We start from the raw sequence: 24,024 nt of genomic DNA on the forward strand, positions 1-24,024 counted from the left end.
TTTTTTTTCTTTTTTTTTTTCAACGTTTGATATTATCTACATTAAAAGTTTTAGTTCATTTGAAGCAAGTAACTTGTAGTTCAATTAATTAAGGGCCTTAGTTCTTATACACAATGCCTTATCTTTGAATCTTCTTTCGTGGTTTAAGTGAACTAGTGTATATTATTCTATCGTTTATATAAAAGCAACATCGGTACCTGCTTTGTTAGACATTCATCTATCTTTCCATATTGGCCTCCAAGAAAGTGGCATTAGGGTAAGATCAAGATTGAATTCTAACAAGTCTTTAAATCTTCCTATGTAAGTGAAGCTTCTCACGAATTTTGTGTCATTACACTATTACAATTTTGGCTAGAGAACGCCTTTTCACCTTTTTCATTGGTGTTTTATTACAAAAAATGGGCACTGACATTGATAGCAAACCTCAATTACCACCATGCAGCTACTAAATATGAGTACATGTTCTTTATGTAGAAGTCTCTAGTAACAATAGCTACCATTAATAACCATTTGTCCTAATCAAGGTATAAAATATCGATGATATCGGAAATATCGGTAGTCCAAAAACACGGAAATATCGGGATATTATCGATATCGATAAAAATTGAATAAAAACCACGAAAATTGTAAGAAAAACTTGGAAATTTTTATTGAAACTTTGCATGATGTTTATTTAGTTAATTATCTATTAGTTTATCACAAAAAATTGGAAGGAAATGCATTGCATGATGGATTTAACTGATTTAAGTTGATTACATAGTGAGCTGACAAACATTGTGAGTGTAGAAAATATGTAGTAATTAATGAAAGAAGTTTAAACACACCATAATCATTTATATATAATGAATTATTACAATATAAGAAAGACATGAAAAATATGTTTTTTTTTTACAAAAAAATAGTATATGTGACGTTAGAGTTTCAAGTATACAGCATGATCTGATCTTCAAAGAGACTTTCAAGGTAAAGATGGATTTCCCAAATAAAACTATTTAATTTAAAAAAATAAAATAATCAATATAAGATATTTTGAATGAAATTAGTGTTTAACATTTTCTTTAAACCACATGGTGACCCCTCCACCTCACCTCCCTCACATAACCCAAGGTCCCAAATTGAGACTCCCAATCCTGTATCTGACATTTTCTTTTTCGTATCCCATAAGTCTCTCTCTCTCACTTCCTATCAGCCCATAAAAAAATCTTGCCTTGAGAGAAGTTCCTTGAAACACAAAATCCCAGAAATCTCTCTCTCTCTCTCTCTCTCTCTCTCTCTCTCTCTCTCTCTCTCTCTCTTTTTTCCAGAAACCTCTAGCAAAGCAATCTCCTCACTCCTCAGCGAAATTTCCTAAACACACACTCTCTCTCTAGGGTTTTAGGCATTTTTTTGCCCCTCTCTCTCTCTTCTTCTTTGAAATCTTAGGTAAGAAATCGAACATTTTATCTTCTGGGTTTCATTTATTATATGGTGTTCTTTGTTTTTCCTCTTCAATTCAACTAACTATCTCTTTGCAACTCTCATTTCCGGAGCACAAACACACCACACCCACACCCCACCGTGACCTCCACCACAGTGGCGCACACTCTGGCGAGCATTATCACCACCTGTGGACCGTTCATCATCCCTTTCTCACCTCCCGGCAAGCACCCTCAGGCAATGGGAGGCCTTGTTTAGGCAGTACGAAGCGGAGGATCCATCAAACCCGAGCATGTTTTGGGATCCGGAGAAAATGGATTTTTCATTTCCGACGACGGAGGCGCAGATCTTGGGTCTGAGCCTGGATTGCAGAGAGAGATCTGGGCAGCTGCGACGACGCAGCCTCGGCTGCCTTTTCGACGACGAAGCCACGACGATTGTTTCGATAATATCGTGATATTTTGACGATAATTAGGAGGATATGTGGGAAAATATCGATCTCTCTGAAAAATGATAATATCGGCGATATTTCGTCGATATTATCGATATTTTAGTCATTGGTCCTAAAGCAAGACTAAATTAATGACATGTGAAATTCACATGCTAATGAAATGAAATTTATCTTTTCAATAACCAAGACTTGACCTTGCAATAGACTTGATAGTAGGGCTTGTCTAGAGAATTTTGAGGTCCAGCGGGAAGTCAAAAAATGTGCCCTAAATTCATATAAGAAAATTATTTATTTTCACACGTAAGACATTGATAAAATTATACTTAGAAAAACAGTTTAAACTCAATAATTTAGAAACACAGAAAGGCTAATTTATTTTGTATCCAGAGAAGGAAACCAAAAAACTCCAGGCTTACATGTAGATAGACGATGATTTTTGTTTCCCATTTGAACTTTTAAAGTGTTTTAGTATAAATCGTGATGTGTTTTTTCTTATTTACTAACCTTGTCAATATGAGACTAAAAAATAATGATGTTTTCAAGTCTTTAATTAATATGTATAAGTAATGAATTGACACTAAATTAAACCTTTTGATGACACGTCATATGATTTGTAAATTTGTTCCAAAAATTTGGTCTACATATTACTCTTTGTAGAATATTAGACTTGAATTCAAACAAATATTTAAAAATAGCAACCCACTAGGTTACTAGCTAGTAACTAAAAATAAATTAATAACCAAACAAATATTCGTAAAAATTGAAAAGAATAAACAAGCATATAGCATTTCGAACTTAGGAAATCTCGTTAATTTTAAACAACAAAAACCATTGCTTCTAGTTAAACTTCTTGATCATTTAACCAAATTTTATAAATTTTTACTCTTATGAAAATAAATTTGTAAAAATTAAAAGTAAATAAGCACATGTGGTGTTTTGAATCCAAGACCTCTTTATTATTTTGACAAAACCAACACTTCTAGTTAAATTTCTTTGTTATCAAACCAAATTTTATAAATTTATACTCTTATGAAAACATATATAAATACACCATCTTAATAATTTTGATGCCCCGAATTTTTTGAATCCCGGATGGTCGCCCTGCCACCATTGGGCCTGTGCCTGGGCCCGCCCTGCTTGATAGCTCGAGGCGTAAAAGATCTTCAAAGATCTTCGGCCTATATTATACAAATGTAAGTTTGTGTGTGCGCGCGCATGATATGAGGATTGAGCCAACTATATCTAAACCTACCGTATTTGGCTGCCAAAACTGAAGAGCAACCAACTGCTATTGATCGGTTTGAGGTTGTGCGTGAAAACACAAGAGATTGCTGGGATGAAGATGCAAAAGTATAATGGGTAAGTTAGTTATTTACGTTGTCTCCTCTATAAGATATAGTTTTTTACTGAAAATTATTATATTTTTTTCCCAGAGATCTCTCACTCTCGCCTTGCATAACGAATTTGAAACTGTCAAACATGGTATATATGCACACATTCCCCTTCCATTGAGGTATCCTTCAAATAATTTTATTTGAGGGACATTTTTGTTGAGAGTTGTCCCACATCTGTGAGGGATAAGGTTTATTATGTACTTATATGGTTTTAGGCTACTTCTCATATTGCCAATTGGTTTTATGGTGGAACCTCAATTTAATCATTGTATCAGAGCGGGTTGTCCTCTTGTGAATCCAAAAAACGGTCACACGCGCTCCATGTCACCCAGTTCTTGTCCACGTGTAGGCTTGAAAATCCACCACATGTGCGGGGGCGTGTTGAGAGTTGTCCCACATCGGTGAGGAACAAGGTTTGCTATATGCTTATATGATATTGGGCTACTCCCCAAATTACCAATTGATTTTATGGTGGAACCTCAATTTCATCAACTTTGTGGTGCTCATTCCGTAACTTTTTCATCGGTGCAAACAGCGTGTTTATATTTGTTTGAATGTGATGTATGTGTGTATGTATGTATACATGTATATATGAATGTGTTGTGATGTGTGCGACTGTATGTTTGTCATCTGTTTGCCAAAATGTCCCGCTAGCATGTTTCAAAATTGAAGTAGGCTTTGAATGTTTGATTAATTTTCTCACTTGCAGATGGAAAAAAGGAAGCTCCCAACCGCTCTGTAACTGCTCAAGAGGTACTAAGATAAACTTCAAATGCTAGTAAATGCAGGTACCCGGGAGGAAAGAGTTGCCGCACAAGCAGATGTTCATGCCTGCCAGCAAAGCCTCTTCGAGCTCGATGACTTCAAGATGTTTTGTTGCCTCCCGGCACTTTCCTACCAAGGGAAGCTACTCATGGTGGATTATGCGACAGATCATTACGTGAAGGGAGAGATATTCAGGGTTGCTAAATGGGGAGGGCTGCAAGGGCCGTCAGAGCTGCCGCCCACTGGACTGCGTAATTAGTTTGCTTTGGTTTGATGTCATTGGTTTGCTTCCAAATAACATTTCTCTCTTAATTTCTTCATTCTTATACACATGTATGTTTATAAATGTTTGAGCATGTATGTATCATGTATGCATATGCATGTATATACGCAAGCATTTATGTATGAATTGGCTTGGAATTCCTTTATCTAGTTGATATACTTTTTGGCTTCACATTTTATTTTGGCTTGGTTGAATTTGAAAGCATTGTATTGTGCTTCAGTGTTATATTTCACTTGTAAAATTTCTAGGTTTCTTGAGGCATACTGTTTAGATTAGTATTACTAGTGTTACAGTTTGGCGTTTACTTCAGTTCAGAACGTTGGCCTCCGTATAGATTTGATAGAGATGAAGAAGGATAAGAAAGAAGATCACCTACGTGCATGATAGATATGAACCATATGGTAGATAAGAATTAGACCATCTCCTTTGGAGAAGAAGAATGCTACTTTGGATACTCCAACGATGGCTACTTCCTTTTAAGGAGAAATTAGGTTTTTATCCTTCATTTTGTTACTCCATTGATTAAAATGCTATTCATTTTCAATTTTTGATCAAGGTCATTGGGTATTAATAAAATCATTAATTATTTCAATAATAAAATATTTTTTTATTTCTAAATATATTCATTTAATGTTAAAAATGTTACAATTAGTATATTTATATTTATGACTAAATTTTTTATCATATATTTTTAGTTTTAGTTTGTACCCATTTTTAATTTGTAATTCTTTTTTAACTTGTACCAATTTTCTTTTCAGTTTTAATTTGTACCCATATATTAATTTCTTTTTGTGCCCATATTTTTTAAAGTTTATTTGTATTTGTACCCATATATTTTTTTTATTTGTACTTTTTATTTTGCTAAATGTACCCATGCTAATTATTTACCCATTCATGTAAAACTTTTTAATCTTAAAATGTACTCATTAATCTATTCAATTTTTTTTCTAATCCATTTTTAAACTTATATGGGTACATTCTTTTTTCTTTGATTTTAAAATGTATCCATGTCAAGTTTAATCGAAGAAATTTACTAAAGTTGTTAAGCCTAATATCTTCTTTTTTTTTTTGTGATTTTTGAAGAATGTACCCATGTTTTTGTCACATCCCGGCCCGGGTCCATCACATTCTGGGCATGTTCCACCACCGTAGCACGATATTGTCCATTTTGGGCTTACCATTCCCTCACGGTTTTGTTTTTGGGAACTCACGAGCAACTTTCCAATGGGTCACCCATCCTGGGAGTACTCTGACCTCTTTCTCGCTTAACTTCGGAGTTCATACAGAACCCGAAGCCAGTGAGCTCCCAAAAGGCCTCGTGCTAGCTAGGGATGATAATATACATTTAAGGATCACTTCCTTGGGCGATGTGGGATGTTACAATCCACTCCCCTTAGACCAACTCCAAACTTGGGCTAAAAGCCAAATTTAGCCCAAAATTTTCCCCCAAACACCACCCAACCCAAGCTAAAATATTGGGCTAAAAAGGGAATGCTAAAATTAGGCTAAATTCCCCCCCCCCCCCAAATTCCCCCTATCCGCGTGGACTCGCCACAATTTGGGCCACTCTCGGCCCGCCCACTCGCAGACGCGCCCCACAGGCCTGGTTTGCATTTGCTTCCGATAGCGCAGGGTCCCACCGCCAGGGCCCTGTCGGCCACTACCCCCGAGCCTAACGGCTCTTTTCCCCATCCGACGACCATCATTTAAGGACCGTTGGTTGATCCAACGGTCCAAACTCAAATTTCATTTTAAAAAAATATGTTATTTTAAAATACATTAAATCCAACGGCTGAAATCGAATGTAATCAAATCTAACGGTAAAAAAAAGGATCTAACGGCCCAAATTTAAATCCAACAGCTAAAATAATTAAAAAAAATTATTTAACTCAAAATTCACCAAAAAACTGTATAAATACCTATGTATTTGTTCAAACATCCACACAAAACTCAATTTTCTCCTACAATTCTTCCAATTTATCTTTCTACCATTTCTTTCCATTTCCAAATTATTCAACATGGCAAGAGAGCATGTTAGAGGTCGTAATTGGACCTGTGAGGAAGATGTTTCTTTATGCTTGACATGAGTTTCTGTTAGCGAAGATGGTGCAGTTGGCACAAATCAAAATAAAAAGGTTTTGGTGGGATAAAATCATTGCAAAGTTTCAAGAAAACTACAACGGCGTCGAGCGGGACGGTGGTGCTGTTTATGATTGGTGGAAGACTATCAACAAAGCATGCACTTTATGGAAGGGAAGCTTGGAGAGAGCCATGGTTGGCATGCCTAGTGGAATGAGCACCATGGAAATTGTGAGTTTTTTTCTTGATATTTTATTTGTCATGTACATAATATTATTTTGCAACTAATTATTTTTATGTATTTTTTGCATAGGGTGACAAAGCAATGGAAATTTACAAGACAAGAGTAACACCAAAAAATCAAGTTTTTAAGTTGCAACATGCTTGAGACGTCCTCAAGGATTGTCCGAGGTGGGCAACCGATGCAGACCAACAATGGGGAAGATTATTTCAACGTGAAGCCGCACCGAGAAATGAACGTGTCGATGAAATGACCCCATCTCCTTCTTTATCAAGGCCCCCGGGAAAAGATAAGCAAAAGGAAGCAAAAAGAACAGGGAAGGCCCAAGATTCGACGAGTGGAGACTTTGCTACCAGAATTACAAAATTGCACGAAACTCATAGCGTTCGCCAAGAAGAAGCGGCCCGAATGCGTTTGCAAATGAAGGAAATCTCAGATAGGGAGGAAAATAGGTTTGAAATTGAATTCATGATGAAGGACCTCAGCAAATATACTCCAGAGATGAAGAAGTTCTTACGTGGTAAGCAAAAGGAAATTATGCGAAAGTCTACCTCAAGGAGTATGTTTAAAGATAATGAATCCTCTGAACCCTATATCCCAACATTTCAACGAAGTCCATCACCAAGTGAAGATGGTGGATATGATTGTTAAGTTTATGTAGTCTATGAATTATGTGCTTTATTAATTAAGTTTATTAATTATTGTTTGAAGGCTTACTTTGTGAAAAATTTAATGATTTTTCAATATTTATCGGAATTTAAATTTTTTTAGATTAAAATGTTCACAAAATTAATTTACAATAGTCTACATATTTTTTTTTTAAATTTGATTTGAGAAAAAAATTAGCCGAAGTTCATTCTTTAATAATCCCGGGCTAAAATTTTAGGCCAGAAGGGTTGGAACAGAAAAATTGTTTCTAGGCTAAAAGCCAAATTTTCCGGGCTAAAAATTTTGGCTTTTAGCCCAAGGGTTGGAGATGGTCTTAGGGGCCCGACGTCCGCGTCGGCATAGTTCCAGCCAGGGATTGGCTCTAATACCAATTGTCACATCCTAGCTCGGGTCAACCACATCTCGGGCTCGTTCCACCACCGTAGCACGATATTGTCCGTTTTTAGGCTTACCATTCCTTCACGGTTTTGTTTTTGGGAACTCACGAGCAACTTCCCAGTGGGTCACCCATCCTGGAAGTGCTCTGGCTTCCTTCTTGCTTAACTTTGGAGTTCCCACAAAACCCGAAGCCAGTGAGCTCCCAAAAGGTCTCGTGCTAGGTAGATATGAGAATATGCATATAAGGCTTACAGGATCCACTCCTCTAGGCGATGTGGGATGTTACAATCCACCCCCCTTAAGGGCCCGTCCTCGTTGACACACTTCCGGCCAGGGATTGGCTGATACCATTTGTCACATCCCAACCCGAGTCCACCACATCCCGGGTTTGTTTCACCACCGTAGCACGATATTGTCTGCTTTGGGCTTACCATTCCTTCACGGTTTTGTTTTTGGAAACTCACGAGCAACTTCCCAGTAGGTCACCTATCATGGGAGTGCTCTGGCCTCCTTCTCGCTTAACTTCAGAGTTCATACGGAACCCAAAGCCAGTGAGCTCCCAAAAGGCATCGTGCTAGCTAGGGATGGAAATATACATTTAAGGATCACTCCCTTGGGCGATGTGGGATGTTACAATCCACTCCCCTTAGGGGCCCGATGTCCTCGTCGGCACAGTTCCGGCCAGGGATTGGCTCTGATACCAATTGTCACATCCCAACCACATCTCGGGCCCGCTCCACCACCGTAGCACGATATTGTCCGTTTTTAGGCTTACCATTCCCTAACGGTTTTGTTTTTGGGAACTCACGAGCAACTTCCCAGTGGGTCACCCATCCTGGGAGTGCTCTGACTTCCTTCTTGCTTAACTTCGGAGTTCCTACGAAGCCTGAAGCCAGTGAGCTCCCAAAAGGTCTCGTGCTAGGTAGGGATGGGAATATACATATAAGGATCACTCCCATTGGCGATGTGGTATCTTACAATCTACCCCCTTAAGAGGCCCAACGTCTTCGTCGGCACAGTTCCGGCCAGGGATTGGTTCTAATACCAAATTGTCACATCTCGGCCCGGGGTCCATCACATCTCGGGCCCGCTCCACCACCATAGCACGATATTGTCCGCTTTTGGGCTTACCATTCCCTCACAGTTTTGTTTTTGGGAATTCACGAGCAACTTCCCAGTGGGTTACCCATCCTGGAAGTGCTCTAGCCTCTTTGTCGCTTAACTTCGGAGTTCCTACGAAACTCGAAACCAGTGAGCTCCCAAAAAGCCTCGTGCTAGGTAGAGATGGGAATATACATATAAGGCTTACAGGATCCACTCCCCTGGGCAATGTGGGATGTTACAATCCACTCCCCTTATGGGCCCGACGTCCTCGTTGGCACACTTCCGGCCAGGGATTGGCTTTGATACCATTTGTCACATCCCGGGCCCGTTCCACCACCGTAGTACGATATTGTTCGTTTTGAGCTTACCATTCCCTCACGGTTTTGTTTTTGGGAACTCACGAGCAACTTCCCAGTGGGTCACCCATCCTAGAAGTGTTCTGGCCTCATTCTCGCTTAACTTCGGAGTTCCTATGGAACTCGAAGCCAGTGAGCTCCCAAAAGGCCTCGTGCTAGGTAGGGATGAGAATATACATATAAGGATCACTCCCCTAGGCGATGTGAGATCTTACAATCCACCCCCTTTAAAAGGCCCGACATCCTCGTCAGCACACTTTCGGCCAAGGATTAGCTCTAATACCAAATTGTCACATCCTAGCCTGGGGTCCACCACATGCTGGGCCCGCTCTACCACCATAGCACAATATTGTCCGCTTTGGTCTCGCTTAACTTCGGAGTTCCTACGAAACTCGAAGCTAGTGAGCTCTCAAAAGGCCTCGTGCTAGGTAGGGATGAGAATATACATATAAGGATCACTCCCTTGGGCGATGTGGGATCTTACAATCCTCCCCCCTTAAGAGGTCCGACGTCCTTGTCAGCACACTTCCGGATAGAGACTGGCTCTGATACCAAAATGTCACATCCCGGCCCGGGTCCACCACATCTTGGGCCTGCTTTACCACCGTAGCACGATATTGTCCGCTTTGGGCTTACCATTCCCTCACGGTTTTTTTTTTGGGAACTCATGAGCAACTTCCCAGTGGGTCACCCATCCTATGAGTGCTCTGGCCTCCTTCTCGCTTAACTTCGGAGTTCCTACGTAACCCGAAGCCAGTGAGCTCCCAAAAAGCCTCGTGCTAGGTAGGGATGAGAATATACATTTAATGATCACTTCCTTGGGCGATGTGGGATGTTACAATCCACTCTCCCTAGGGGACCGACGTCCTCGTCAGCACACTTTCGGCAAGGGATTGGCTCTGATACCATTTGTCACATCTCGGCTTGGGATGTGGTGGACCCGGACCGGGATGTGATAGTTTTGATACAATAAATTTTTTGGTTAATTTTGATGAATGTACCCATGTTTACACACACACACACACACACATACACAATAGTATTTTTATATTTTTAATATTTTTAATCCCACAAATTATTATTTTTATTTAAAATCTCATTTATATAAACAACTAAAATTTCTAATTTATAATTTAAAAAATATAGTAACGTACAAAGAAATAAATTATCACATTAATTTCAGGGACCTCGATCAAAAATTAAAAACCAACAAGGTTTCAATCAAAGAATATTCATAACTAAGGACCGCATCCAAAGTCTCCATTTTTTTAATTCATTGATATCTTTACACAAAGAGGTGAGGGAAATAAATTGGTTATAAATTCGCCATAAATTTGTAGGAAGAGATGATAGCTATAAAGAATGAGACAACGCTTCTAAATAGGACTAGGACAATGACATATGATAAAATTTTGTTCGGAAGTTCTTGGCACAAGTTAGGGCGCATCAAGGGATGTGGTTATGGTTCCCAATCATCAAAATCTAACTCTTCGGCGAATTTGTGCCCTAGTTGAACAAATAATTAGAAGAACATTATAAAGTTGATTGTTGAGACTCAAAAAGAAGAGCTTGGTGCACAAATTATCCTAGTGTTGAAGGAGAAGCAAAAGGATTAAGGAACTCTTGCACAAAATTATGCTAATGCAGCGACCATTCCATATTTATTTTTTTTATTTTAGTGAACTTTTTGAACTTTTAACAAATAATAATTTTTATGGTTGATGCTACAATTAAATTTTAATTACTTTTTTAACAATTTTTTTTTTAACTACATTCGTAAACTATGAATTGTCATTATAAGCTATTTTGGATTAGTACAGTAAAAACCAAGCTTAAGTACTTTTTTTCATTCTTGTAGTAGCAATGAATTCCATAAAACATTAAAATAAAAATAAACTAGTTGCAGTAAGAAATTGAATTGGCAATAGGTTGCTTATGAGAATATGAAGAGTATTTCCTCTACTGTGGGAAATTCTACGGGGTCACTTAATGGCGACACAAAAAATAAAAACAATAGAAAATCACTGCTATTTGGAGTGAGGAAACGAGTGTCTCGTAGATGGTAAGTTTGCAGCCAAAAAATTTGTTCTTGCAATATGTGATCTTTATCAATAAATAATAAGTTACACCTTTCGCTGCCAAAAGAATTTGGCGACCACATTCCTACCATTTCGACCACTAATGCAAAAGCACGAGAAGAAGCTTCATTCTCGTTGTATCATTTCAGCGGATAAACTAAAATTTCTTGTTGTATACCTTTCACGAGGGGCGTATTATGACGACCTAGCGAAGAGGTTACTATCTGTGGATGCAAATTTCTTTCTCCTTGATCTTAGATAAAATTGCACCTACAAAACAATTAACACCTTAGGTCAAGGCCAAGAGCCTCACGCATCCACGATGAATGGGGGGGCATTGGCCGAAGAACCTCCGATGCCAAAGTTAGAATTTAGAGAGAAAAAGTGTTTGAGAATTCTAGAGAATTTTAGCAAGAGTGTTGGAATGATTTTTTGGTGAAAATGGGAGCCTATTTATAGGGATAGGCCAATCCCTTTTGGAGAGGGAGTGGCCGGCCACTAGCTAGGGTTTTCTAGGTTAAATTTTGGTTTAATTAGGAGTTATGAAATAATTCCTAATTAATCAAAATAACTCCCTAATTAATTTAGCTAATTATTATCATAAAAAGGAAAGATGTGATAGAAAAGGTATAAAGCATGGTTGATTTATTTTGGGGATGAAAGATGGCCGGCCTTTTGTGGGAGTTAGGGTGAAATGAATGTTTTAATTGACAATTAAGGGATTGATTAGGTGATTAATCCCTTAATTAGTCAATTATTATGATTTTTAAAGAAAGGTTTTAGGAAATATGAAAGGAATATATTATTTAGCTAATGGATTAGCTAAATAATGGAAAATAAAACATATAGAATAAATTAGGTTTTGGGAATTACCTTATAGAAAGGATTTGATGTAATAGGCTTTAAATTGTTACCTATTTTAGTCACTTTTGACTTGGTTGAAAGATGATTGCCCGCTGCTTGCGCGTAGGGAACCCGTTATGTCTCAAGGGTATTTTTGTCCTCTTTTGCTCAAAAATCCACGTGTCGCCTTGTAATTATTTTTGGCTCCACAAATGCCCCCACACCTGTTAGGCTACTCGTAGAAAAGGGCAGCAAGTGTAGAGATCATCTTGCTTTAGGAAACGTAGGACTGCTTCCTATTTTGATGTAAATTTTCTCTTTAATAGGAAATTAGGTCCTTCCAGGAAAGGGAAATAAATTTCTCTCAAAGCATATTTAAGTTCACCTTAAGTGGGTTATTAAATTAACTTTGGAAAGCGATTTATTCTACCCTACAAGAGAGAGAGAGAACTTAGAGGATATTTGTTCCCCCTCTTCTAGCAATCTTCTACATCTTGCCCGTGCAAAGGACCATCTTTCATTGATTTCTTTGTTTCTCCGTGCCGCACCGATGTAATAAAAATTTAATTTTTTCTTGTCTTCTTCTTGGATAATGCTATTACAGGGTAGCCGTTGGGGTGGTGCGACACGTCAGCTGGCAAGGGCTAGGAGTCGGCTCAGCATGGGTCGAGGAGGCATCGTGGCAGGGGCCACTGCTTGGGTTGTTTGGCTTGGCTAGAGCCAAGGGCAACTTGTGCGGCCAGGGCCGCGAATTGTGGTGCTAGGGCGCAGTGCTAGGCGAGCCACATGACTCATGTCCTTTGGGCTTTTTGACCTTACTCGGGCCAGGTTGGCGATTAAAAGAAATGAAGAGATCGTGGGCCTCATGGGTTGCTATAATGCTAGGCATGCAGGACTCCTGCCTGTTAGAATGCTGGGTTGATCTCAATTGTTGAGTACCATGAATGACGTTGGCTGCTTAGTTCTCTTCGTCGGAAGTAAGGTGGACTGCTCCCGAAAGATGAGGTAAAAAGGATCAAAGCGGATGCATTGGCTCATCTGATCGTTGTTGTGGAGCCTACTATGAATGATGATGGAAAGAAGAGATTTTCCTAGCCTGCTCAAGAAATACCGATTGATAACGATTGAAGACTTCCTCTGCTACTCATAAGGGCATGCCTGCTGCCGAGATACTTGTGATTGACATAACTTTTTCCAATGGGAAGAAAAAATGAGGCTCCTAAATCTGAGCCTGTGGCGTGTGCCATGTCGAGAATTGTTAGTACGATTGCTGATAGGATTGCTCAACGTAGAGGTCATGTCATGCCCTCAGTGCCGAAGTCTGTACCAAGATGTCTGTTAGGAGCTAAGTCTGGTTCACCTTTGGAGATGCTTGCTACTATAAATAGTGATAAGGTGGACTCTACTTCTAAAGTGGCACCAAGGCCCACTCCCTTTGCTACTGAAACTGATCCTGCTAAGAAGGAAGAGACTGCTCGCGTGAGCAGTTGTGAGAAATTCACTAAGTCTGCTTTCAGGAAGGCTGCTGAGATCTGTGTGCTTTTGAAACTAGATCTGCTTGAAGACATGGATGCTTGTGCCAAGTTTGTTGATGGTGGTAGAAAGGTTGTTTGCCCAAGTTCCTTTACAAAACATACGACCCAATATAGAAAGATTGCTCTGCTTACTATGATGTATATACAGCAAGGCTGCCAAGGAGGTGACGAAGATTATGGCAACTGAAGCTTATTCCTCGGTTAAGGAGATTAAGAGGTTGGATTATGAGCTCGTTGAGGTTGGATTCTGAGCTTGTTGCTTTAAAGGGGTATAATATTTATGCCCCCACTTCTCTGTAGCTAGAGACCACTCGCTAAGAGATCGTTGACTTGAAGACTAGGCTTGACGTGATCTAAGTTAAGTATGAAAGTGCAGAGAATGAGATTGGATGTTACATACCTCAGATTCAAGATTTTGAGTTTGCAGTTTCTGAGCTTCGTTTCGCTGCTTATGCAAAGGATGAAGAGTCAATTTCTGCTTATAATAAAGTGATCCACTTCAAGAGAATCGTCGATAGGCTTGAACCCCAAGTATTGGAACTTCAAGGTGTACTGAAGATCAATGAAAGTCTGAAGAAGGAAGTGGATGAGCTGCATTGCGTCCTTGTTGGTCTGCTTGAAGAGCATGAGCAGCTGAAGGTGAGAATGATGGGCTCGAGGTTTCAAGACCTTCTCTATTTCTTCAGAAGACTTGCTTGCTTTTACTTTTGAGGCTTTCATTGGTGAAGTAGTTAGAGAAGTTTGTGCCTAAGTTGGGGCAATCGGGGGTGAAACGCTGGATGATGACACCACTAAGAGCGTTGTAGCTGCTGAAGGTGTGGCGACCGAATAGTCGTAGGATGTCCAAGCTGCTACAGTGTAGTCATTTAGGTTGCCTTTAGGATTTTCTTTGTTTTTCCTTGTAGCTCTTGTTTTGCTTGAACTCATTCGGCCTTTGCTAATTGTTTATAAACATGTTTCCTTCGATTTTCTTCATCTTCGCTTCTTTTGTTAATGCCCTAACCTTTAAACTTTATAGTCCAGTGGTAGGCGTGCTACTTTTTTATAAGCAGACAGACCCGTGTAGCCTATGTAGCCGTAGGTGTTGGCTTTCTCCAATTCTGCAAGTTGTGTAACAAGTATCACAACACTTTAGGACTTAGAGTATGTTGTTCCGTGCTTGGCAGAGGTGAAGTTTATCGACCACGTAGCATATCGGCAGTGGATAAAACTTCATATATGTATGCTAGCTTGTTTAACCTTTCACAAGAATGTGCAATTGTATAAGTCTAGCATGGTTTTACTGCTTGAAAGGTAAGCCGTAGGCAGTCTTCCGGAAACCGTAGGCTACCTTAGTGCACTCGGGTTCCAGGGTAGCCGTCTGTAGGGTGTATTGCGTAATGTTCCCCCTCCGTCTCTAGGGCCCAGTTCCCCACGGATTAGGCCAAGAGACCCAAAATCCTTCAGTTAGCTACGCCTTGAAAAAGACCATTGTGGCTACTTCTAGGAATCCTGACGCAAGTTATCATGCATCTAGTTATACTAGGGCAGCCAGGTTCATCCACGTCTGGATATTCGGAGTGTAAAGTTTATCCTCCCGTCTTTGAGAGTTGACCCATATGGGTGTCGGGGAATTGGTTTACCCTCTCGTATTGGAGAGCAATTAGTTTACCATCTCGCACTGGAGAGCATGGTTGGTCCCTCGAGGGGCGCAATTCCTGCGATAAGTCCCTAAGAAGGGCGCAGTCTTCTTTTGAATTGCATGAGTGATTAGTTGTTGTAAGCATGCAGCCGAGCCAAGTTGTGATTACTTCTAAATTCCTCATTGAAAAACGAGTGAAACGAACGAGAACTTAGTTGTAAGGTATGAACTGCATAACAACTGGATAATTTTTAGCTTGTGTGGTGGTGCCCATCGAGCTTCTTGAGTCTTCGGGCTTTGACGTAGTGGGAGGTCACACATGGTACCTCTTCAGATTATAGGCGCTCCACTGCTTTCGATCTTTTTTTATTGTGTAATTACTTTTGCTGCCTACTATGCTAATCTTATACAGACCTTCCCAGATAAGATTCATCTTTTTTTAGCATTCTCTGCTGGCAGTGATGAAGGCTCTTCTTAGGACTAGATCTAAGGGCTGGAATTGCCGAATCTTGGCCCTTTTATTGTGGCTGAAGAGGAACTGATGCTGGTAAGTTACGATGCGGGTGATAGTCTGCTCACACTTCTTTTCTGCCAGATTTAAGCTTGCGGCCATCTCCTTTCGGTTGCTCGTCTTTTGGTGGTGCGATATGCCCATAGACATCCAGGGAGTTCGTCTGACCATTTTCTTTTCTTATTGGTGGGGGATTTTTTGTGGTAGTCGATGATCATCTTAGTGGATGCTTTGGCCCACCTATTGCCTTGAGGATATCTTGGTGTAGACATGTGCTGCTTGATACCATATTTTTGGAAGAACTTCGCCAAATATTTGCCTACAAATTACGGGCCGTTGTTGGTGATGATGAATTAAGGGATGCTAAATCGGCAAATGATGCTCCTTCATTTTAAGTGCTCTATGTCCGTTTGAATCATGATCCTCATGGGCTTTGCTTCTATCTATTTGGTGAAGTAGTCGGTTGCCACGATCATCATGTCTTTGCCCCTAGTAGTCTGGCTGGTGATTAGCTGGGAATCGGAATGAATTGAAAGCTTTTTCACCACCAAGTCTTTTGTCATTCGAAGGCCTGCTAGTGGGGTTTCGTACTCTGCTTCGTTGTTAAATGCTTTGAAGCTTAGAGTGATCGTCTGCTCAAGCATTGAATCGTCTGGGGTGGTAAGAACCACGGCTGCTCACGAGCCTTTGTAGTTGGATACGTCGTCGACATGCAAATGCCAGAAATCTCCATTGAAAGAGCAGGTGTGGATAAAGTGTGCTCGACTGCTTTCGGGGCGTCGTTGGGCCGCTCTGTTGCATTGTCAAGGCTAGGCTTGAAGGCGCGATAGGGAGCCATGGAGCTGGGGCCATGTTACATGTAGCAAGAGATGCTCAACTTTCGGTATTAAGCCAATTTAGAGCTGAATAATGAAGCAAGGGTCGGCTAGGGCCTTGTGACGCGTAGCAGGAGGTAGTGCTCGATTGCCAGTACATGTTGCTCTTACGTAGAATCTTCTGGGGCAACGAGGAAAAAACTTGCTTCTGAGTGTTCCTTCTAGTGTTCGTCTGCCTTTGGCGTGTATTTTGGGCCGAGTTGTTGCATTCGTCAAAATACTTTGCATCTGCCAGGGTTTACGCCTTTATCATCGCGGGTTTGGATTCGGCATAATAGTGCGTCATGATGATGTCTGCGTACGTTTGAAGGTAAAACTTAACCTTTTGGGTTACAACAACTATCGCCAAAGTTAGCTTTTGAATTTTTAATAACATCGAAGAGAGCTTTTGAACTGTAAATTACAGGTAGTCGGGCCCTTAGCTCTTCTTGCATGATGGTAGAGCTTATTGCTACTTTGGATACTGTCAAACATGCGACTTCACTACTTTTAAGATATTTATCTCACAAAGAAGAATGTAACGCAGCGGAATTGATAGGCAAGAGAAAGAAAGAATACTCAAAGTATTACACAAGATTTTTAGTCACTCATAAACTTAGTACAAGAGGAAACACTCAAACACTCTTAGAAGCTTTGTTGCATCTTCTCACATCTCACTACTTGCTCTCTTGGTTGTTACAAATGGTGTGGATGCATTCTCCTTTTATATGCATAGATGGAACCTTGGAGAAGCATGGAAGCATCATGCTAGAGATATCTAGATAATTCCACTACCTTCCTAAGCTAGAATTATCTACACTAATCTTGTAATTTGGTGGAATCCTCACCATTCTTCTAGACTCTTCCACCAACTTGAACTATGCTAGAATTCTCTAGCATTTGTATGAATCATCCATTATGCTTATGTTGCCTTTTTCAACATGGGCTAGATCCATTGTCTTGGGCTAAGACAAGATTACAATTCAACATCCCCCCTTAATCTTGTCTTGTGACGCCGATTGTGTTCCTCAATCTGACAAAGTCTTCTTGCCTGAGTGGTTTGGTGAATATGTCGGCGACTTGGTCTTGTGACTTTACGTATTCCACTTGCACATCTTTTCTTGCAATACACTATTTTATGTAATGATAGCGGGTATCTATGTGTTTGTTCTTGTCATGGAATACTGGATTCTTTGCTAGAGTTATTGCAGACTTGTTGTCGACATAGATCTTTGTTGGCTCTTCTTGTGGCATGCTTAATTCTTTTAGCAAGTTTCTCAGCCAGATTGCATGACAGACATATGAGGTAGCGGCTACATATTCAGCTTCACAGATAGAGAGAGTGACAATTGGTTGCTTCTTCGACATCCATGTGAATGCAGTGTCTCCCATGAAGAACACAAATCCAGTAGTGCTTTTTCTATCGTCGGAATCTTTTGCCCAATCACTGTCGCTATACCCAACAAGTTTGTAGTTATCAGAACTTGAATATAACAAGCCAAAGTTAACAGTACCTTTAAGGTATCAAAGAATTTTTTTGGCAGTCTTCAAGTGTATAGTTGTGGGATTCTCCATGTAGCGACTGACTAATCCGACGGCATAGAGAATATCTGGTCTTGTGCAAGTCAAGTAGCGCAAGCTTCCAACTAAACTCTTGAAAAATGTTGGATCTACACTTTCTCATTTGTCATGCTTGGTTAGTTTGACTCCACACTCCACTAGCGTGCCTATGGGCTTGCAGTCATCCATTTTGAACTTTTTCAGTATCTCCTTTGTGTAGCTTTCTTGGGAGATGAAAATGCCTTCTTCGTTCTGCTTGACTTCAATGCCTAGGCAGTATGCCATCAGCCCAATGTCGGTCATCTCGAATTCTTTGGTCATCACTCTCTTGAACTCTTCATTCATGCTTGGATTACTTTCGGTGAAGATTAGATCATCCACATATAAGCACATAATTAGAATATCTTCATCTTTGACTTTAACGTATAGAGCATGTTCATGAGGGCACTTGATGAAATGGTTCTCTTGAAAGTACTTTCGATGCGACTATTCGATGCTCGTGGCGCTTGTTTTAACCCATAGATAACTTTCTTCAACTTCATAACTTTGTCTTCATGCCCTTTGATTTCATAGCCTGTCGATTGCTGAATGTAGACTTCTTCTTCAAGGACTCCATTTAGGAAAACAGACTTCACATCCATTTGTTGAATCTTCCATTTGTTTTGAGCTGCCAAAGAAATTAGTAATCGTATAGTTTCCAACCGAGCAACGGGCGCAAATACTTCATCATAGTCGATTCCGACTCTTTGACTATAGCCATTCGCCATTAATCTTGCCTTGTATCTTTCGACCTCTCCGTTGGCATTCTTCTTTGTCTTATACACCCACTTGACTCTGATGGCTTTGTGTCATTTCGGAAGAATAGCGAGTTCCCATGTATCATTCTTCTGGATTGCTTCAATTTCTTCATCAATTGCTTTCCTCCACTTAGTATCTTGCACTGCTTCTTGGAAGTCAACTGGTTCACAATCAGCAAAGAGACAGAAAAGTATAGGATTATCAAGTCTTTCAGCTACCTCATAAAGATCTCGCAGAATTCTTGTGCGTGGTACTTCTCTTTCATTTAGGCTCCCACTTGACGATGCTATTGCTAATGAATTGCCATGATTGGTTGATGTTGGTAAAGCAGGTGGAGTAGTGGATTCTTGTTGAACCTCTCTTGCTTGCTCCATCATCCCTTGTTTATTTTCTTCTTCAAACTGAGGAAAGAAGTGAAGATCACCTGCATGAGAGCCAAAATCCCATTCTCTTTCTTCATCGAACATCACGTCACGACTGATCACCATCTTCCCATTGTTGGATTATACAACTTATAGCCTTTTGAATTTGAGTCATAGCCGATGAAGATGAACTTTTCACTTTTGTCGTCGAGTTTGGTTCTCCTTTCGTCTAGTACATGTACGTGGGCTATGCTTCCAAAAACTCTTAGACGAGTGATACCTGGTTTTCTTCCACTCCATGCTTCTTACGGAGTCTTTCCCCCACACACTTCTTGTTGAAGACTGATTGGATAGGTAGACAGCACATGATACAGCTTCTGCCCACAATTCCTTAAGCTATCTTTTACTTTTGAGCATGCTTCGAGCCATGTCGAGGATGGTTCTATTTTTTCTTTCTGCCACACCATTTTGTTGAGGGGATCTTGGAACTGTCAAAGGTCGACGAATTCCATTAGCTTTACTAAATTCTTGAAATTCCTTCGAAGTGAATTCTCCTCCTCGATCAGATCTCATGGCTTTGATCTTACAACCACTTTCTTTTTCTACGACGGCTTTGAACTTCTTGAATGCTCCAAATACCTCTGATTTCTGCTTCAAGAAATACACCTAGGTTTTCCTTGAAAAATCATCAATGAAGAGAAGTAAATAATTATTTTTACCCAAACAGCTTGGTTTTATTGGACCACACACATCGGTGTGAATGAGCTCGAGTGGCTTCTGGGCTCTTATGGTCGACTCATTTGGAAAGCTTTTCCTGAACTGTTTCCCAAGTAAACATCATTCGCGAGCTTGATCAGGGTGACTGATGCACAGTAAGCCTCTTACCATCTCCTTCTTGGATAATAACTCTAGTCCCCCAAAGTTAAGATGCCCAAAACGAAGATGCCAAAGCCATGATGTGTCTTTGTAACATGTTTTGAGGCACTTTGCAACATCATTTTGAATATTCATAGGAAACATCCTATTCTTTGACATTTTCACCTTGGCAATTAATCTTTCTTTCTCATCTCTAAGAAAAAGGCTATAATTTTTCATGTGAATATCATAACCTTTTTCTAAGAGTTGACCCAAGCTCAAAATGTTGCTTTTCATATTGGGCACGTAGTAGACATTTGAAATTAATTGGTGACCGCCATTTTTCAGGGGAATTAGGATGTTACATTTTCCTTTAACGGGTATTTTGGACTCATCTCCAAAAGAAACGTTGCCATTCACCGATTCATTGAGCTCTACGAACATGCTTCTTCTTCCGCACATGTGGTTGCTAGCGCCAGTGTCAAGGTACCATGTATAGTCTTGGTCTCCATCATTGTTCTTGCATGCTAGTAGCACAACGCCATTATCTTCTTTCTCTTCTTTCACATAATTGACATTCTCATCAGGCCTGTTGCTTGGAGCTCTACATTCCCAAGCATAATGCCCAAACTTTTGACAGTTGTAGCATTGAACTTGAGATTTTTCATACCTTAAGTTTGAGTGTCCTCTTTCGTAGTTACTATGGTTGTTAAAGTTCTAACCGCGTCCACGTCCATGCCACGTCCGCGACCTCGACCATGACTTCTTCTGTACTGACTTTTCTCGTTGTCAAAGCGTTCTTCTTTCTTCTTTGGCTGGACATGCATCTTGAGGAGCTGCTCATCATTCCCTTGCCTTTTCTTATGTTTCTCTTCGTATGCTTGTAGCGAACCCATTAATTGCTCTATACTAATTTCTTCCAAGTTTTTAGTTTCTTCAATCGTCACGACAATGTGCTCGAACTTGGGGTCCAACGAGCGTAGTATCTTCTTCATAATTCTAACATCTTCTAACTTTTCTCCGTTTCTTTTTTATTGATTGGAAACGGCTAAGACTCTTGAGAAATAATCAAAATTGATTCAGACCCTTTCATATGTAGACATTCGAACTCACCTTTTAATACTTGAAGACGAACCTTTTTCATTTGTTCGGCTTCTTTGTAAGAGGTTTGAAGCTTCTCCCACGCTTGCTTGGCAGAGGTTGCACTCTAGACCTTCTCAAAGCCATTGTCATCTAATGCTTGGTAGATGAGGTAGAGAGCCTTCTTGTCTCTCTTTCTTGAATCTTTCAAACTCTCATTCTGGGCTTGGGTTAGAGTAGCTTCATCTTCGGGCTCAGTGTAGCCTTTCTCCACGACTTCCTATACATCGTGTGCTCCCAAAAGGGCCTTCATTTTGATACTATAATTATCGAAGTTGTTGTTGTCGAGCACCGAAACTTGGAAGGCTGCCATAGCATTGCTAGCCATAGCTCTGATACCACTTTGTTGGGGCTTAAGAAGACTTCACTACTTTGGGGATATTTATCTCACAAAGAAGAATGTAACGCAGCGGAATTGATAGGCAAGAGAAAGAAAGAACACTCAAAGTTTTTACACAAGATTTTTATTCACTCACAAACTTAGTACAAGAGGAAATACTCAAACACTCTTAAAAGCTTTGTTACTTCTTCTCACTTTTCACTACTTGCTCTCTTGGTTGTTACAAATGGTGTGGATGTCTTCTCCTTTTATAAGCATGGATGGAACCTTGGAGAAGCATGGAAGCATCATGCTAGAGATATCTAGATAATTCCACTACTTTCCTAAGCTAGAATTATCTACACTAATCTTGTATGTTGGTGGAATTCTCACCATTCTTCTAGACTCTTCCACCAACTTGAACTTTGCTAGAATTCTCTAGCATTTGTATGAATCATCCATTATGCTTGTGTTGCCTTTTTCAACATAGGCTAGATCCATTGTCTTGGGCCAAGACAAGATTACAATTCAACAAATAAGTCATCCGCTGCTTCTAGGGAGGTAATGTCGTGTACTTCTTCAAGTCCTTGAATGTGCATTGGCGAGCCTTGTCCCAAAGTGCATGTTTCTCTGCCAAAGCAAAAGAGTCTACCAGAGTTAGATCTTCTTTCATGATCAATTTTTCGAATAGCAAGTGGTCTGCTGGAATGCTTTTTTGGAAGGCTGCTCTAGCTATCGAGTCGTTGCATCCGACTATCCTTGCCTTCTTAGCTTTGAACTTCCTCACATAGTCGGGAAGGACTCTTTTGGGTTCTTCTTGACATTGAACAAATGGTCGGACTTCTTTTTTATCGAGCTATAGGATGAATATTCTTTGGTGAAAACCAAAGAAAGTTCATCGAAATTCTGAATGGATTGTGGCGGCAGGGTGTAGAACCAATCTTGCGCCTCGCTTTGTAGAGTGGTGGCGAATATCTTGCACATGAGATCATCATTGTTTCGATAGAGGATCATTGCGTTTCGGAAGTGCTTTAAGTGTCTTTCTGGGTCTTCATCCCATTTGAAAGATGTGAAATGTGGCATGTTGAACTCGCGTGGAGGCTCTGCCTGCTCGATCTCGTTCGTGAAGGGTGACCTGCTTATGTTGGTCATGTTCCGTCATAGTGCCTAGTCGGTGACCTTATTACGTTGGAAATTGCGTAATCGTTTGGCCAATAGTCTCTCTACTTCTTCCTGAATTTGTCTTTGTTAGGGTAACGGAGCTCTTGGCTGCCCCCAACTGTGACTTGCTGGTCTAGGCTACTCTTCCATGTGTTTGGCTCGTCTATGCCGCGGATACAGTGCATGTAGCGCGTTCCTAGCAGGCAAGCAAGTTCTTCGCGGGCTGCCGGTTGAACTTGAGCCGTATTGAGTCACTGTTTCTCTCCGTCAGTCGTGCTGCCTACTCCGATGTGAGGTGGATGATGTTCCTTGATGGCTTAGCCGCAAATGAACACTTCGCTTGGAAGACTGCTCATGTTGACTATCAGAGTGTAACCCCAACCGTGAATGTATGCTCGTCTGTGAGCCTAGTCGATAGTGCACGCCCCTCCGCTCTCTAAGACGGGAGTATATGCTATCTTGGGGGCCCAATCGGGAGTGTACACTGCTTGAACGCTCGGTTCATGGCTAGTCGAGTAGCTGTTTACTGGGACGCTACTGAAGAGGTTCTTTGTCTGCCCTTGTCCTACTTCGGGCCACCTCATCTGGGACATATTGCATCTCGGTACGCTACAAGAGCTGGTTCACCAAGGTTGTCTGCTGTGCGAGGGCGCTCGTCAACTCTATGACTTTTCGAGACAAGTGTTGTTCTCCATTTGGGTTGGAAGAGCTTGGAAGGAATGTGCCTCATTAGGCAGTGGAAGGGTGGTAGACTCCGAGCGCGAGATTTGAGTTATGAAATGTCAAATCCGCGAAAAAATGTGGTGAGAATGCCCTGGCTTGATGGTAGGTCCGGATAGTTGAGATAGTTTTGGACCGACTTGGGTTACTTGGAAAGCCACAGGAACAGGCTGGGCCATGAGAGTGGGCTACTCGGCGGGAGCAGGCTGGACCATGAGAGTCTGTTGGGCCACGAGAGCAGGCTGGGCCATGAGAGTGGGCTGCTCGGCAGGAGCAGGTTGGGCCACGAGAGTAGGCTGCTCGTCGGGAGCAGGTTGCTCAGCGCGTGATGCATGCGAATGCGAGGCTTGGGTTCGAACCCGTGCAAGCTTGGATGGCACGGCTTGGGCCATAGTGGAATCTCGTAATGGTGGTACCACTCCGCCTATGACCACATTTAGCCTCGTGGATCGCCATGGTCATTTCTTGAATATTAGAATTTTTACTTGTGGAATTTTCTAAATTTCTAGCCATTATATTTTTCTTATACAT

The sequence above is a fragment of the Malus sylvestris genome, chromosome 6 (assembly GCF_916048215.2).
Source record: "Malus sylvestris chromosome 6, drMalSylv7.2, whole genome shotgun sequence".
Taxonomy (NCBI): Eukaryota; Viridiplantae; Streptophyta; class Magnoliopsida; order Rosales; family Rosaceae; genus Malus; species Malus sylvestris.